Here is an 18,287-nt window from a genome sequence, read left to right on the forward strand (position 1 = left end):
CTTAAAAATAGTTAAATACTTATCTATTTTACTATACTTCTGCTTACCTCCCTGCTTTTAAACCACTGTTGTTCTTAATTTGGTCTTTGACCTCTGATCAGAACTATCAGCAATGGAAAGTAAAACAGTCCAACCTTTTATCTTGTGAATAAAACATAATTCATCACTTTAGATAGGTAAACATTTTGAAATATTACTTGTCCTGTGAGGTTATATTTATTTTGAGAAAAAGTTAATGTATGAGATTATGGATACTAAAATATAACATGTTAATTTTATATTGTTTATGAAAGTTGATTTCTAATGGAAATACATATTGTTTTTGTTCTATATTTATACAAGTCTGTCATATACCGTAGAGTTTTATGTCATACAGTGACAATACCTATTGAATTTTTGTTTGTCTTAATTTGTGCATATGCAGAAATGAAGACATACCTGATAATACTGGATTTTTTTTTAATATTCAAACATACCACATTACTGTTCTGGAATGTTTATTACATCTAGAACCTCAATATCAATTTAAATAATAAGTATTAAAATATAAGATCTTTATGTAAGTTTGCAGACTATTTCTAAATCACAGAATCTCACATCTACTAGAGAGATAAATATAAAACAATGGTAAATTACAGGCAGATAAGTATAAATAAAAAATAATAACGAGTCTTGACTCTAAAGACCCTATTACATCAACTCTTTTAAATATATGAAATTATATATACATCTGAATAATGTAATAGTAAGCTCTAATGAATAAATGGATATCCATATATATGTATAAAAAACATTTCCTTGATGTTTCAAGATTATTAATACATATTTTAAATCAATTACAAATTCAATAGAGGAAAATACCAAAAAAATTCTCACTTTATTTCATTGAACTGAGACATTAAAAATTCATCTCAATAAATACATAAACTAAAATGTACATACATTTAAACAAAAATTTGCAAACAGAATTTTAAAGAAGAAATCAAATTAAGATCTGTATGAATTACTGATTCTCTGTATTATAAAGAAAATGAAAAAAAATATGCTGCAAAACATATGCGGAGCCAGATGTAGTGGCACATGCCTATAATCCCAGTGATTTGGGGGGGTTGAGGCAGAAGGTCACAAGCTCAAACCCAGTCTCAGCAATTTAGTGACATCCTAAGCAACTCGGGGAGACCCTGTCTCTAATAAAATATAAAAAGAGGCTGGGAATGTGGCTCAGTGTTTAAATGCCCTTGGCTTCAATCCCTGGTACAAAAAAAAAAAAAAAAAAGAAAAGAAAAGAAAAGAAAAGAGAAAAAGAAAGAAAGAAAGAAAAGATTATTCCATTGCTTAGAAAGCAGGAAAAAAATAATTCCTCCAGATTGCAAAGAATCTGGCTCTTACATTTAGAACGGTACTAGTAACACTCTAATAAAAATCAAATGTTTTACATCCACAGAGTCATAATTTTCTCTGATAACTGGGCTTGTAGGTTCATCAGGTAAACTAATCTCCAGTGAAATACAGGAAATATTCACTTCTTGGAATAATATAGGAGAAAGAAGTGTCCTACAGTGGGCTACACAAAACCCTGTTGGAGGAATTCAGCCAATATTTTAACAAATTCCTGAGGGCTGTGCAGAGGCTAACTTACTTGTTTGAAGAGGCTGTGTCTTAAGATAAATGAAGAATTTATGCTCATAATGTTTTTTATAGACTGGCAATCAATGCAAACTAAAGAGATCAGAGGCATGACAAGAGATCAAGGATATCTAATGTCCTTTTAACAGGCTGTGAGAACACCATCACCTCCTTTGGGGAGACTGACCTAACTCCCTTGCTTCAATTCTTCTCTCCAACAAAGCAAAAATATTAAGTAATTAATTAGGGGCAATCATCTGCATGACCCTCAGGGAACTGTAAGGATCTCTTGCCTCTAGAAGGAGTAAAAAAACAAACTTTGTTGCCTCTGAGGAAGGACTAGCAAATTCTCATCCTCATTGTCTATACACAGGTCACTATAGTTTACCAAAACAGGACAGAAGACAAGACTCTGGAACAGAAGGAAGTGTCTTGTCCCTGGAATTTGTGCAGAGAAATCTGGCTCTCACATTTAGAAAGGTACTAGTAACACTTCTTTTGAATTAAGTGACTATTTTCTAGTAAAATTTCAACTCCTGTAATAATATTTCATATCTGAAAAATTGATTTTGTATTGTTGCTCCAGTGCTTTTATATATATATATATATATATATATATATATATATATATATATATACCTTAACTTATTAGAATCAAATTCAGATCTTTATTAACTTAATTTTAGTGAGGTATAGGAAAAAACTCGTAGCTATTTTCTTTTCATTTTGTGCTCTGTCCCAGAGCACATGATAGTAATTGTTACTTTATATCAATTATGTCTTCTAAAGAAACAAAAACAATAAGAATAAGTACACATTTTTGTTCTTACAAAATTCTTATTTACTATTTCTGGATCTTTTTTTATAGTTTTCTGTTAACATAAATTTCCTCCTTTCGATGCAATTTTGCTCTTACTTTGCTTTTTGCTTTTATTGCCAAATATGTGATACACTTAACAAAAAATATGCAAATTACTCAGACACATGATTTTTATATTAGTTAAAAGAAGAAAGGAGAAAATGTAAAAGTGTATAGTGTCTATTTCAATTGCATATTTACCATTATTGGTGCTTTATGTCTTTGGGTATGTGTGTATACATGCAAACTAACTATGGTCACTTGAATTCAGCCTGAACAAATTTTTTAGCATTCTTGTAAAGTGAATTTGGTACAAGAAAAATTCTCTCAATTTTTGTTTATCAGGGAATGTCTTATTTTATTTTCATTTTTGAAAGGTTTTTAATCAGATATGAACCTCTAGACTAAAATTTGTTTATCTCTTAGCAATTTGAATATGTCATCCAACTACCTTCTATGCTTCACTGTTTTTGATGAGATATCTGCGGTAATTTTCACTAAGGTTGTCATGAATGTGTTTAGTCTCACATAGTGTTTAGTCTCTTGATGATTCAAGATCATCTTTCAAAATTTGTCTTTGTCTTCCAATATTTTACCATATTATGTTCAGGTTTAGATCATATTTTAAAAATGCAAATGGAAGGATCATGGAACTATTAAACTTTTTAATTTTTTATACTCTGTCAGCTTTTTTGCTGCCATGACCCAAAGACCTGACAAGAAAAAGTTTTGTGTTTTTTTCCATTTTATTTTTTTTTCTTGACTTTTTTCAGTCATACATAATAGGATTCATTTTGACATACTTATGAAAACATGGAATATAATTTGTTCTAATTCAGTCCCCAGAACAACTTCCCCTTTCTCTCTCTTCTTTCCTCCCCTAGTTCTATTCCATCTACTCTACTAATCTTTCTGCTATTTACTTTTTTTTTTTTTTTAATTTGTGTCTTGTGGGTGTACAAGGTGGTGAGATTCACTCTGGTATATTTGTATATGTACATAGAAAAGTCAGGTCAGATTCATTCCATTGTCTTTCCTTATCCCATTCCTCCTCCCTTCCCTTCATTCCCCTTTGTCTACTCAAAGTGGATTAACAACCTAGGTATTAGAACAGAAACCCTGCAACTGCTAAATGTAGGCCCAACACTCCAACATGTTGGTTCAGGAATTGACTTCCTTAACAAGATTCCTAAAGTGCAAGAAGTAAAATGAAAAATCAATAAGTGAGATGGCTTCAAACTACAAAGCTTCTTTACAGCAAAGGAAACAAGAGGATGAAGAAAAACCCAACAGAATGGGGAACAAAAATCTTTGCCACCTGCTGTTAACATAGGGCATTGATGTCTAGGATATACAAATAACTCAAGAAACTCAGCACCAAAAAATAATAAAATAATTCAATCAAAAAATGGGCAGAGGAACAAAACAGACACTTCCCCAAAGAAGAAATACAAATGGACCAGAAAAAAATTTAAAGGAGGAAAATTTATTGGAGTTCAGAGTTTCAGAGTCTCAGTCTATAGACACCTGACTGTTGCTCTAGGCCCAAGATGTGGCAGAACCTCATGGCAGAAGAGTATAGCAGAGGAAAGCAGCTCAGGACTTGGGACCAGGAAGCATATCATCACAACATGGACAAATGTATGTGTGTGTGTGTCTGTGTACACACACACATACACACACACACACACACATAGATAGACAGACAGATAGATAGACCCCAAAGGCACACCGTCAGAAACCCACATTCTTCAGCCACAGCTTACCTACCTAAGATTACCACCTAGTTAATTTCTATCAGGGATTAATGCACTGATCAAGTTTAAAAAGCCTTCATAATCGAAGGATTTTACCTCTAAACTTTTTTGCCTTATCTCACATATGAGCTTCTGGGGACACCTAATATCTAAACTATAACATTTAGATTATTCTTTTTCAACAAGTTTAGGAAGTAGCCATTATCATTAATCTGTTTATTTCTGTATCCCTTCTTCTTCTGTGGCAATTACACATTTCTGTGAAGTTTACTGCCTTTAAAAATATTTTTTTTCTCTTTCCTTGGGATGCATATGTTTTTGTAATTCATGTATCTTCAAGTTCATTGATTCTACTTTCTGCCAATTCATGCCTACTGGTCAACCACTCTACCAAATTATTTTCCCTCATGATAACATCCAATTTCAGAATTTTGAATTTTCTTCTCTTTAACAATTCTACATTTTCAATATAATACTCTGTTTTTATTTGTGAGAAGACATTGTCATCATACATTCCTTTAATCTTTAAACATAGTTTTCATTCATTTTTGTACATATTTATAATGGCTGCTTTGAAGTTTTCATCTATTATGTCCAACTACTAAATCCTTCAACAAGCAGGTTCTGTTGTCCAGATTTTTTTCCTTTGATGTTTCCCATTTTTACTCTTTTTTTTTTTTTTTTTGCATCTACCACAATTTTTGTTACAACCAGTGCATTCTAGCTAAGATATTGTGGCAACTCTGGGTAGTCTCTCTCCTTGGTAGTCTTAGTTTTACTGCTTCCTTATTTATTTGCTTATTGACTTAACTGAACTACTTCAGTAATATATGGAATCCCCCACAGGACATAGCATCACATTTGTTCTCCTATCACCTATTCACCTTGTACCTTCTCCCTCACACTTACCCTCTAGTTGCATAGCTCTCCTCTTCTTATAAGACCTGAGTTGGGTCTTAACACTTTCCATTTATCCTACATAGGAAGCTCCCCTCATAAATTATTTCTTTACATATTTCAAATACCTGCTTTCCAGAATATATCACACTTTTCCTATGAAAAATTAGAAATTACTCTTCACATTATCCAAAATATGCCTATCCAACTACTAATTCTTCATTTCCATTTAATGGACATCTGGTATGCTATATAACCAGGTCTGTCTTTATTTCCTGTATTATGCCATTTAACACTTATTTTTTATCTCTTTATACCACATCCAGAACAGAGCCGAGTATACAGGAGGCATATATCAGTCAGTAAAAATATGTGGTGTTATTAAATGGCTATGTTTATAGACTCTTGTCCTTTATTTATTTATTTTTAATCTCTGTAGATGGTATATTTAACTTTTTGAAATTTCAAATCATTAGGGAAAAATGGATGTTATTTAATTGTGATAAGAAAAAGAAATATACAGATGTGGGTTTTCTTCTCATTCTCTAATGTATCAACAGTAATAGACATAAAAAGAACATTTTGATAGATGGTATAATTTCTAAACTTTTGTTATCAATTTAAAAAGAATTGCTTATGTAAAGATAAAGTTTACTTTTTTAAAGTTTATTCTCCTTCATATATAATTGAATCAAGATTAATATACAACATATTGTAGTTATTAATACATGCAGCTAACAACTTTCCTATAAGAAGAATGCTTATATAAGATAGACAAAGAATATTACACACATGGTATCCTATAGAAATATCAATATAAATTATTATGCCAAAGTACCATTTGGGCATAATAATTATTATTTCTGTCTTGATATTAATTTATCAATTCAAGAGTTTACTATTGAGTGTTGAAAGAACTACTATATTATTTCAACTTATTTTCATTGTTTAGAATCATGTTTCCCACCACATCCAACAGACATAGCTTATTATCTTTGAATTCTTTTACTCTTATGTTATATGCACAAAATTATACACTGTGTTATCCATCTATATCCAATCTCTTCTTCCACTATTAGCACATATTCTGTTTTTGTTAATATTGTTAATTTTGATTCATGGGACTGAGAAAGAATTTTCGCAAGGTCATACTACTTTAAAGAAGATATAATACAATGACAAATAAATACATTGATTTTTATAGTGCTGAGGTATACTATTTAAAAATTGTGTTTTTTAATTCTCTCAGAAAATTACTGTCAAAGTTTATTCTTCAAAACATTTATATACTTAGATCTTCCCAAAATTTTTGTTTCTAAAATCAATGATTTTCATATATATTTTCATTTGTCAAAACCAAATCCAGATATATCTATTAGTCTGAATCTAGGAGAAATATGCCTTTTGTAGGAGGAGAAGCAGCCATAAGAATAGAGAATTCCAATATTAGCTTTAAAAGAGACTATTTGAAAAAGAGTGTGAAGAAAATTAAGATATGGGCACTTTTTAATACTGTGGAGATTTTGATTCTAAGTGGAGACTTGTAGATCAATGAAGCCAATAAGGTTAATTGTAGAACAACAATTTTACCAGAGAGAATTAGGTAAAGAAACATCTAAGAAGAGGCTACCTCATGTCAGAATAAACAACAAACACAAGCATCAAAATTTACTTTTGCATTGGGACCCCTGAATTTAGTTTGAACAGACTGTAGAGCAATTTGTCCTCTGGGCATTGCTACAATATCAAAAGCAGCCAGCAGTTGGTGGGGTCGAACAGCTGGGTGTCATACCTGCAGAGATAGACAGCTTAACAGAGAATCATGCAAAGAAATAACCAGAGAGAACCTCATTAAAACCTGTCTCATTGTACAGTGATTGTGAAAATACCAAAGGCTGTACCACTGAGCAGTGGTATTAAAGGCTTAATGCTGGGGGACTACATTTCACTACATTAGTCCAACTAAATTTCTAAACAAACAAATGATCAAGAAGGAGCTCTGTTGAAGGGTGTTTGGATTTGTTACAACATGCTATCCAACCAATCCTGCTTTTAACAAAAGGGAAAAACTTATTAATATTTATAATTAACATCTATAACTATCTCTACTTGCAGATATCATCATGTCATTCTGTCATATGTAGAAAGTGTTATGAAAACCCTAAAAGTCATAAAAACTTATTATTGAGTTCAGCAACTTTGCAAGTCACATGATCAATATAAACATAAATTGTATTTATTTTCTCAACAATGAGATATTAAAAATTAATGAAAAATTCCTATCTCAATATCAATAATAGTAAAACCTGAGTAAATTAAACAAAACAAAACATATTTTGAAAGCTACGAAGCATTGTTAAATAAAATAAAAGATTTTCTTAAATTGAAAGTCATACCATCTTCATGGATCAGAAGGCTTCACATTGTAAAAACAGAAATAATAAGCAATTTGTCTACAGTTTCAATGTAGTCCCTATTGAAATCACAACTGGCATTTTTCACAAATTTACAAGCTGTTTTAAGTTTTATAAACAAATTTAAGTGACTAGGAATACTCAAAATTATCAGGAAAAGCAAATCAAATTACAATTATGGTTTTAAACTTAGTGCAGGGGTTGGGGTTGTAGCTTAGGGCTAAAGTGCTTGCCTAGCACTTGTGAGGTACTGGGTTTGATCCTCAACACCCTATAAAAATAAAGTTAAATAAAGATATTGTGTCCATCTATAACTATATATGTGTATATGTGTGTGTGTGTGTATACACACATTAAATAACTTAGTACTTACTAATCCACATTGTGTAAATATTCACCTATAGGTCAATGAAACATAAAGATAATCTTTAAATAAACTTTCAAATTTATGGTGAATTTTTTTTTACAAGCATTTATATATAACTTCATGGTGAAGGCTAATCCTTTCAATGAACAGTGCTGGAACAACTGATGTTTTTATACACCAGAGTGATGCTAGACTCATTACATATCCATACTAAAAATTAACTCAAATTGAAGTATATGACCTAAGTGTAGAAGTTTTAGTTATAAAACTCTTAGAAGAAAATACATCAGTAAATCTTTTTGAACTTAAATTAAGTACTATTTTCATGATACCAAGTGCAAAAACATCAAAAGAAAAAAGTAATTAAATAAAATTTCTTTCATTTAAATAAAAATATTTATTGCTGCAAAGGATAACATGAAGAAAATGAAAACATGATCCACAGAGATACTATTTACAAATATTACCTGATAAAAATTATATTTGTGTTACAAAATGGCAACCAAGTTTACAAAAACTCAAAGAATCCCAATAAATAATTCTCTAAAAATAATTAGGCCAGTGAGTCCAGGAAAAGTTGCTGTACATCATTAACGACCAGTGGAATGAAAATAAAAATGAAATGAAATCCTATCTTACACATACTAAAACAATCAAAATGACAGAAAATAACGAGTATTAGGCTGGATATGGACAATTTAGAACTATACTATACTCCTCATGTGAATTTAAAATATAACATCTACTTTGAAAAACATTTGATGACTTAGTTTGGATCTGGAATGTTCTTCCTAAGTTTTGAGTGCTCAGAGATGAGGCTTTGGGATGTGCTTAAGTCATGAGGGCTCTCACATCATTGGATTGATTCAATGATGGCTGAATGAACTATTAGAAGGAGAGACAAAGTTTTGAGTGAGTAAGTCCCTGTATATATGCCCTGAAAGTTTTTATTTTTCTTGGTAGCCTCTTCCTCTCTTTGTCTCTACTTTGTGACTGTCATGAGCTGAACACTTTTTCTATGCTATGCCTGTATACCATGATGTTTCTGCTTGAGGGACCATGGATTGAAACCTCTGAAAGCATAAGCTCAAATAAATCCTTAATTTTGGGGGAGTTCTTCATGTCAGATAATTGGGTAACATGATAAAAAGCTTGAGTAACATAGTCTGGGACTTCCTTAAAATATTGATCATGGACTTACCAAATAATGCAATTATTTTCACCCCTTGATATGTACTCAAGACGCCTAAGGTACAAGTTTACACAAAATATGCACACAAATACTTATGGCAACTTTATTTATAATAGAAAAATTTGGAAATACATAATTCAGGTAAATGGATAAATATAATGTCTTAATATAATATGGTATAGAAATAAAATATTATTCTGTAATAAAATAATGTAGTATTTCAGTATGTTTAACATGTATAAACCTTGAAAATGTTATGTTATTTCAATGGAGACTGTTGTAAATAACTATATCTTATATATATATATATATATATATATATATATATATATATATATATATAAATTTTTTAAAGTAGGCAAATCTATGAAGAGAATGGATGGGATTTGAGGGAAGATTTGGAAAAAAGTGACTGCTAATGAATGTGAACTTATTTTACGAGTGATGAAATGTTTTTTCATCGATTCTGAAAAGGGTTACTCATCTCTACTATGTACTAAAACAAATTAATTATATCCTCACATGGCTGAATTTTATGCCATGTGAATTATATTTCAATATAACTTTATAAAAAATTAAAACATGAATAAAAAGAAAGAAAATTTCAAGTATACAAATAAAATATGGAAAATTCAATAGTTTATTCTAAGCAATATTTAAACTTCTAAAGAGAAAATCAGAAAGAGTACAGGAACACTAGCCATACCACAAACCAACCTATTCTCATTGACATAGAACAATCTACCTAACAACAGCAAAAAATATGTACTAAGATGCATGAAATATGTACTAAAATTAAGTATTCTGGGTCATAAAACAGATATTAACATATTAAAGGAGTTGAAATTTTAGAAAAGAATACATCAGTAAATCTTTTTGAACTTGAATTAAGTACTATTTTCATGATACCTAGTGCAAAAACATCAAAAGAAAAAAGTAATTAAATAAAATTTCTTTCATTTAAATAAAAATATTTATTGCTGCAAAAGATAACATGAAGTAAATGAAAACATGATCCACAGAGATGCTATTTACAAATATTACCTGATAAAATTTTTCATATATTGAATATTTTCAATATTTCATCATTGTGAATCAAACTAGAAACTCATAGCAGAGAAACACCAGAGAAATCTCTAATTACTTTAAATTAAATAATATACTTGTGAGCATCCCGTGAAAGAACTAAGTCTCAGGAAAATTTTAAAAATATGATGCATATAAAAATAAAATACACAAAATTTCAAGAGCAGGTAATGCAGTCCACAAATAGAAATTATACATGAATAGAGGAAAAATTGTCAAATTAACTAAAGACCCATCTCCATAATTTCTTTTTTTTATTTTTTTATTTATTTATTTATTTTTATTTTTTTATTTTTTTTTTAATTTTATTGTTGGTTGTTCAAAACATTACATAGTTCTTAATATACCATATTTCACAGATTGATTCAAGTGGGTTATGAACTCCCATTTTTACCCCGTATACAGATTGCTGTGTCACATCAGTTACATTTCCATTGATTTACAAATTGCTTTTCTAGTGACTGATGTATTCTGCTGTCTATCCCATTCTCCACTGTCCCCTCACCCCTCCCCTCCCCTCCCCTCCCCTTCTCTCTCTCCATCCCCTCTACTATAAATCGTTTCTTCCACTTATATAATTTTTCTCCTACTCCTCCTTTCCTCTTATATGTAATTGTGTATAACCCTGAGGCTCACCTTCCAATTCCATGCAATTTCCCTTAACTCTCACTTTCCCTCCCGCCAATCATCCCTGTTTAATGTTATTCTTCTTCTCCAGCTCTTTGTCTCTACCCTGTCCTTGGTTACTCCCCTTATATCAAAGAAGACATTTGACATTTGTTTTTTAAGGATTGGCTAGCTTCACTTAGCATAATCTGCTCTAATGCCATCCATTTCGCTCCAAATTCTATGATTTTGTCATTTCTTATTGCAGAGTAATACTCCATTGTGTATAAATGCCACATTTTTTTAATCCATTCATCTATTGAAGGGCTTCTAGGTTGGTTCCACAATCTTGCTATCGTGAATTGTGCTGCTATGAACATCAATATAGCAGTGTCCCTGTAGCATGCTCTTGTTAGGTCTTTAGGGAATAGACCGAGAAGGGGAATAGCTGGGTCAAATGGTGGTTCCATTCCCAGCTTTCCAAGAAATCTCCATACTGCTTTCCAAATTGGCAGCACCATTTTGCAGTCCCACCAACAATGAACAAGTGTACCCATTTCCCCGCATCCTCGCCAGCACTTGTTGTTGTTGGACTTCTTAATGGCTGCCAATCTTACTGGAGTGAGATGGTATCTTAGGGTGGTTTTGATTTGCATTTCTCTGACTGCTAACCATGTTGAGCATTTTTTCATGTACTTGTTGATTGATTGTATGTCCTCCTCTGAGAAGTGTCTGTTCAGGTCCTTGGCCCATTTGTTGATTGGGTTATTTGTTATCTTATTATCTAATTTTTGAGTTCTTTGTATACTCTGGATATTAGGGCTCTATCTGAAGTGTGTGGGGTAAAGATTTGTTCCCAGGATGTAGGCTCCCTGTTTATCTCTCTTATTGTTTCTTTTGTTGAGAGAAAACTTTTTAGTTTGAGTAAGTCCTATTTGTTGATTCTGGTTGTTAATTCTTGCGCTATGGGTGTCCTATTGAGGAATTTGGGGCCTGACCCCACAGTATGTAGATCATAGCCGACTTTTTCTTCTATCAGTCGCCGTGTCTCTGATTTAATATCGAGCTCCTTGATCCATTTTGAGTTAACTTTTGTGCATGGCGAGAGAAAGGGATTCAGTTTCATTTTGATGCAAATGGATTTCCAGTTTTCCCAGCACCATTTGTTGAAGATGCTATCCTTCCTCCATTGCATGCTTTTAGCCACTTTATCAAATATAAGATAGTTGTAGTTTTGCGGATTGGTTACTGTGTCTTCTATTCTGTACCATTGGTCCACTCGCCTGTTTTGGTACCAGTACCATGCTGTTTTTGTTACTATTGCTCTGTAGTATAGTTTGAAGTCTGGTATCGCTATACCACCTGATTCACACTTCCTGCTTAGCATTGTTTTTGCTATTCTGGGTCTTTATTATTCCATATGAATTTCCTGATTGTTTTATCTATTTCTACAAGAAATGCTGTTGGGGTTTTGATTGGGATAGCATTGAACTTATAGAGAACTTTTGGTAATATCGCCATTTTGATGATGTTAGTTCTGCCTATCCATGAGCAGGGTATATTTTTCCATCTTCTGAGGTCTTCTTCTATGTCTCTTTTTAGGGTTCTGTAGTTTTCATTGTATAGGTCTTTCACCTCTTTTGTTAGGTTGATTCCCAGGTATTTTATTTTTTGGGGGGATATTGTGAATGGAGTAGTTGTCCTCATTTCCGTTTCAGAGGATTTGTCGCTGATATACAGGAATGCCTTTGATTTATGCGTGTTGATTTTATATCCCGCCACTTTGCTGAATTCATTTATTAACTCTAATAGTTTCTTTGTAGACCCTTTTGGGTCTGTTAGGTATAGAATCATATCGTCTGCAAATAGTGATAATTTAAGTTCTTCTTTTCCTATTTTTATGCCTTTAATTTCTTTCGTCTGTCTAATTGCTCTGGCCAGTGTTTCGAGGACTATGTTGAACAGAAGTGGTGAGAGAGGGCATCCCTGTCTTGTACCAGATTTTAGAGGGAATGCCTTCAATTTTTCTCCATTCAGAATGATGCTGGCCTGTGGCTTATCATAGATTGCTTTAACAAAGTTGAGGTATGATCCTGTTATCCCTAATTTTTCTAGAGTTTTGAACATAAAGGGATGCTGTACTTTGTCGAATGCCTTTTCTGCATCTATCGAGATGATCATACGGTTGTTATTTTTAAGTCTATTGATGTGGTGAATAACATTTATTGATTTCCGTATATTGAACCAGCCTTGCATCCCAGGGATGAATCCTACTTGATCATGGTGTATAATTTTTTTGATATGTTTTTGAATCCGATTCGCCAGAATTTTATTGAGGATTTTTGCATCTAGGTTCATTAGAGATATTGGTCTGTAGTTTTCTTTCTTTGAAGTGTCTTTGTCTGGTTTAGGAATCAGGGTGATGTTGGCCTCGTAGAATGTATTTGGAAGTTCTCCCTCTTTTTCTATTTCCTGAAATAACTTGAAAAGTATTGGAGTTTGTTCCTCTTTAAAGGTTTTGTAAAATTCTGCTGTATACCCATCCAGTCCTGGGCTTTTCTTAGTTGGTAGTCTTTTGATGGTTTCTTCTATTTCCTCTATTGTTATTGGTCTGTTTAGGTTGTCTATATCTTCCTGACTCAATCTGGGCAGATCATATGACTTAAGAAATTTATCGATGCCTTCACTATCTTCTATTTTATTGGAGTATAAGGATTCAAAGTAATTTCTGATTATCTTCTGTATTTCTGAAGTGTCTGTTGTGATATTGCCTTTTTCATCCCGTATGCTAGTAATTTGGGTTCTCTCTCTTCTTCTCTTCGTTAGCATGGCTAAGGGTCTGTCAATTTTATTTATTTTTTCAAAGAACCAACTTTTGGTTTTGTCAATTTTTTCAATTGTTTCTTTTGTTTCAATTTCATTAATTTCAGCTCTGATTTTAATTATTTCTTGCCTTCTACTTCTTTTGCTGTTATTTTGCTCTTCTTTTTCTAGGATTTTGAGATGATATATGAGATCGTTTGTTTGTTGGTTTTTTCTTTTTTTAAGGAATGCGCTCCAAGCAATGAATTTTCCTCTTAAAACTGCTTTCAATGTGTCCCATAGATTCCGATATGTTGTGTCAGTGTTTTCATTTATCTCTAAGAATTTTTTAATTTCCTCCTTGATGTCTTCTATGACCCATTGATCATTCAGTAACCTATTGTTCATTCTCCATGTGATGCATGATTTTTCCTTCCTTCTTTTATTGTTGATTTTCAGTTTCATTCCATTATGATCAGATAGGATGCATGGTATTATTTCTACTCCTTTATATTGTCTAAGAGTTGTCCTGTGACATAATATATGATCTATTTTTGTGAAGGATCCATGTGCTGCTGAGAAAAATGTGTAACTACTTGATGTTGGGTGGTATATTCTATATATGTCAATTAAGTCTAGGTTGTTAATTGTGTTGTTGAGTTCTATAGTTTCCTTATTTAACTTTTGTTTGGAAGATCTGTCCAGTGGTGAGAGAGGTGTGTTGAAGTCTCCCATGATTATTGTATGGTGGTCTATTAGACTCTTGTACTTGAGAAGAGTTTGCTTAATGAACGTAGCTGCACCATTGTTTGGGGCATATATATTTATGATTGTTATGTCTTGTTGGTGTATGGTTCCCTTGAGCAGTATGCAGTGTCCCTCTTTATCCTTTTTGATTAACTTTGGCTTGAAATCTATTTTGTTTGATATGAGTATGGACACTCCTGCTTGTTTCCGCAGTCCATATGAGTGGAATGATTTTTCCCAGCCTTTCACCTTCAGTCTATGTATATCTTTTCCTATCAAATGCGTCTCCTGTAGGCAACATATTGTTGGATCTTGTTTTGTGATCCATTCGACTAGACTGTGTCTCTTAATTGGTGAGTTTAAGCCATTAACATTTAGGGTTATTATTGAGATTAGGTTTGTTCCTCCAGTCATATTTGTTTATTTATGTTACTAAACCTGATTAGTTTTCCTCTTTGGTTACTTTCCCCCCTTTACTGTCCTACCTCCCACTGATGGTTTTCAATGTTATTTTCAGTTTCCTCTTCCTGTAATGTTTTGCCAAGGATTTTTTGAAGAGATGGTTTTCTAGCTGCAAATTCTTTTAACTTTTGTTTATCGTGAAAGGTTTTAATTTCATCTTCCATCCTGAAGCTTAATTTTGCCGGATACACGATTCTTGGTTGGAGCCCATTTTCTTTCAGTGTTTGAAAAATGTTATTCCAGGATCTTCTAGCTTTCAGAGTCTGTGTTGAGAGATCAGCTGTTATCCTGATTGGTTTGCCCCTAAATGTAATCTGCTTTCTTTCTCTTGTAGCTTTTAAAATTTTCTCCTTATTCTGTATGTTGGGCATCTTCATTATAATGTGTCTAGGTGTGGATCTCTTATGATTTTGCACTTTTGGCGTCCTGTAGGCTTCTAGGATATGGGATTCTGTTTCATTCTTCAAGTCTGGGAAGTTTTCTCGTATTATTTCATTGAATAGATTGTTCATTCCTCTGGTTTGGAGCTCTGTGCCCTCCTGTATCCCAATGACTCTTAAGTTTGGTCTTTTAATGTTATCCCATATCTCTTGGATGTTCTGCTCATGGTTTCTTAGCAGTCTTGCTGAACTGTCTATGTTCTTCTCATGTTGAAATACTTTGTCTTCATTGTCTGATGTTCTATCTTCTAAGTGATCTATTCTGCTGGTAGTATTGTCAATTGAGGTTTTAAGTTGGTTTATTGCTTCCTGCATTTCTAGGATTTCTATTTGTTTGTTTTTTATTACTTCTAACTCCCTGTGAAATTGATCTTTTACTTCCTGGATTTGTTTCTGTTGTTCCTTGTCAATGTGATCTTTCATTGTCTGATTTTGCTGTCTCATGTCTTCCTTGAGACTCCAGATCATCTGAAGCATGTATATCCTGAACTCTTTATCTGACATTCCATCTGTTGCAGCTATTACCTCTTCTAGACTTGAGTTGACCTGCATTGCTTGTGGTCCTTTCTTTCCTTGTCTTTTCATGTTGCTTGCGTTTCTTTCTGCTTCGTGAAACTGTTGTGTTTTTGAAATTTTTCCCCCTGTTTATTTATGTTGCTCTTGTATATTTGGGATATCTCTCTTGTAGGGCGGGTAGTGGCTGTGATCCTCCTCTAATCAGGGTGATCTATCCACTACGCTGGTTGGTCGTAGGTCTGCCCGCCCTGCGGGCACGGGTGGCTGCTCTACTCTGCCCCCACTCCAATTGCGGTGATGTTCCTACCACATCCTCGGATCGTTGGTCCTGATCCGGACGTGGGCAGCAGCTCTTCTCCACCCCTACTCCAATTGATGTGACTTGTCTACCACGCTGGTCGGCCTCCAAGCCTGTTCCGCCGGTGGGTCTCAGATCTGCCCACCCTGCGGGCCTGGGCGGCAGTTCTGCTCAACCCCCACTCCCAGTGGGGGTACCTAACTGCCTCTCCAACGGGTCTCTGGTCTCCTTCCGGACGCTGGCGGCGGCTCTGTTCAACCCCCACTCCAACCAGTGTGACGTGACTGCCTCGATGCTACTCGTCCACCACACTGGCCGGCTGCCGAGCCTGTCCTGCCAGTGGGACGCAGGACTGCCTACCTTGCAGGGTCAGACGGCAGCTCTTCACGGCCTCCACTCCAAGTGGGTTGACTTGGCTACCCTGCCGTCGGGTCGCTGGTCCTGTTCCAGGCGTGGGCGGCTACTCTCCTCAGCCCCAGCTGCAGTTGGGGTGTCGCGATACCACACCGGCGGGACCCTTAGCCTGCTCTGGGCACAGGAGGCAGCTCCACTCTGCCCTCCAGGCCCCCGCAGCACCCAGCAGGACCCAGACCAAGAAGCAGTCCCTGTAGGATCCCCAACCCTGAGCCAGAGCCGCTTCGGGAGCCAGGAGCCGGTCTCTCCGATCCCCGCCACTTTCTGCTAGGAGCAGGCTCCTCAGGGCTACCGCCACGGGTTCCCCAATCCCAGGCCAAAGCCGCCCCAGGAGCCCAAGCCTGGCTGCACCAGACTCTCCCTGCTCGGTGCCCAAGCCTGGCCGCACCAAACTCTCCCTGCTCGGTGCACGCTCCGCTGGGAGCAGAGTCTAAGACGCACTTCCCGCGGGCTCCCCAGCTCTGGGTCAAAACTGTTCCAGGAGACAGAGTCCCGCTGCCCCTCATCGCAAGTTTCACTTGTGGCTGGCCTCAGCTCGTGGTCCCCGCAGGCTCCGCGGCCCTGGGCTCAAGCAGCCACGAGAGCCAGAACCCAGCCTCTCCGATCCCTGCCACACTCTGCTCGGAGCAGGCTCCACAGAGGTACCCCAGCCTCAGGCCCAGGCAGCCCCGGGAGCCCGAGCCTGGCAGCTCCAACCTCTCCCAGCTCAGTGTGTGCTCAGACAGGGGCAGGGTCAAAGACACAGTCGCAGCGGGTTCCCTAGCCCCGGGCCAAGAAGGATCTCCCGCCCTGGGCCAAAGCAACCCGGGGAACTAGAATCTGGCCGCTCAAAGCCCGGCGCCCGCCTTGCCAGGGGTGAGGCCTGAAGAGTATTCTCCTCAGAGTTTCCAATCCCGAGCCTGAGCGATCTGTCTGCGCGACGCAGGCAAATACCAACCTGGAATCACCTGTTCTGTAGTTGAATGAGCTGAGATCAGTAGAAAACAGGGATGATTGCATCAGCTCTCCATGATGGCGGCTGCAGTCCTCCTCTGTGTTCCGACCGGTGTCGGGAATCGAACTGGACCGATTCTCTCCTCTATTTCAAAGCTGGAACTCAGCACTCAGCGCGGCCAGTGTGCCACTGGCAGGAGCCTGCAGAATCCGCTTCGCTGTAATCCCTCTCTGATACCTCGTGGCTAATTAACTCGGGCGCGTCCCAGACTCCATCCACGGGGCGGTCCGCCGACCAAGTACTGCTTCCCTCCGTGCGGAGAAATCGCCCCCACCAAGCCCCTGCAGCCGAATCCCGCGCGCTGGAATTCTGACCTCAATTTCACTGGGGATTCCCACCAAGTTGCCTTCAGCCATTTCACCTCGTGTTTCTCCCGCACAGTGGCGCAGCGTACTGGTGTGCTGCACTCCCTTGGCCGCCATCTTCTCCTTTCTCCATAATTTCTTAAAAGAGCAAAATAAACACTATGTAGAAATAATAAAATAAATAGAGCATAAATAAATGAAATTGAAAATAGGCAAGCGAGTATAATCAAGGCCAAAAATTGATTCCTCAGTAAATATAGAATTGATAAATCTCTAACAAATTTGAGAAAGGTAAAAAAGAGAAGACATAAATCAGCAATATTAGAAACAAAACATATAATGGATCCTTAGTTATCCTAGTTATTAAAATATTTTCAAAAAGCACTATAAACAACTTCACAATCATGACTTAACAACTTAGAAGAAATACACAAATTCCTCAAAATTCACACACAAGAAGCTCAAGCCAGATAAAATAGACATTCTGAATAATTCTATGACCGCT

This window comes from Spermophilus citellus (genome assembly GCF_964194105.1).
Source record: "Spermophilus citellus genome assembly, chromosome: 8".
NCBI lineage: Eukaryota > Metazoa > Chordata > Mammalia > Rodentia > Sciuridae > Spermophilus > Spermophilus citellus.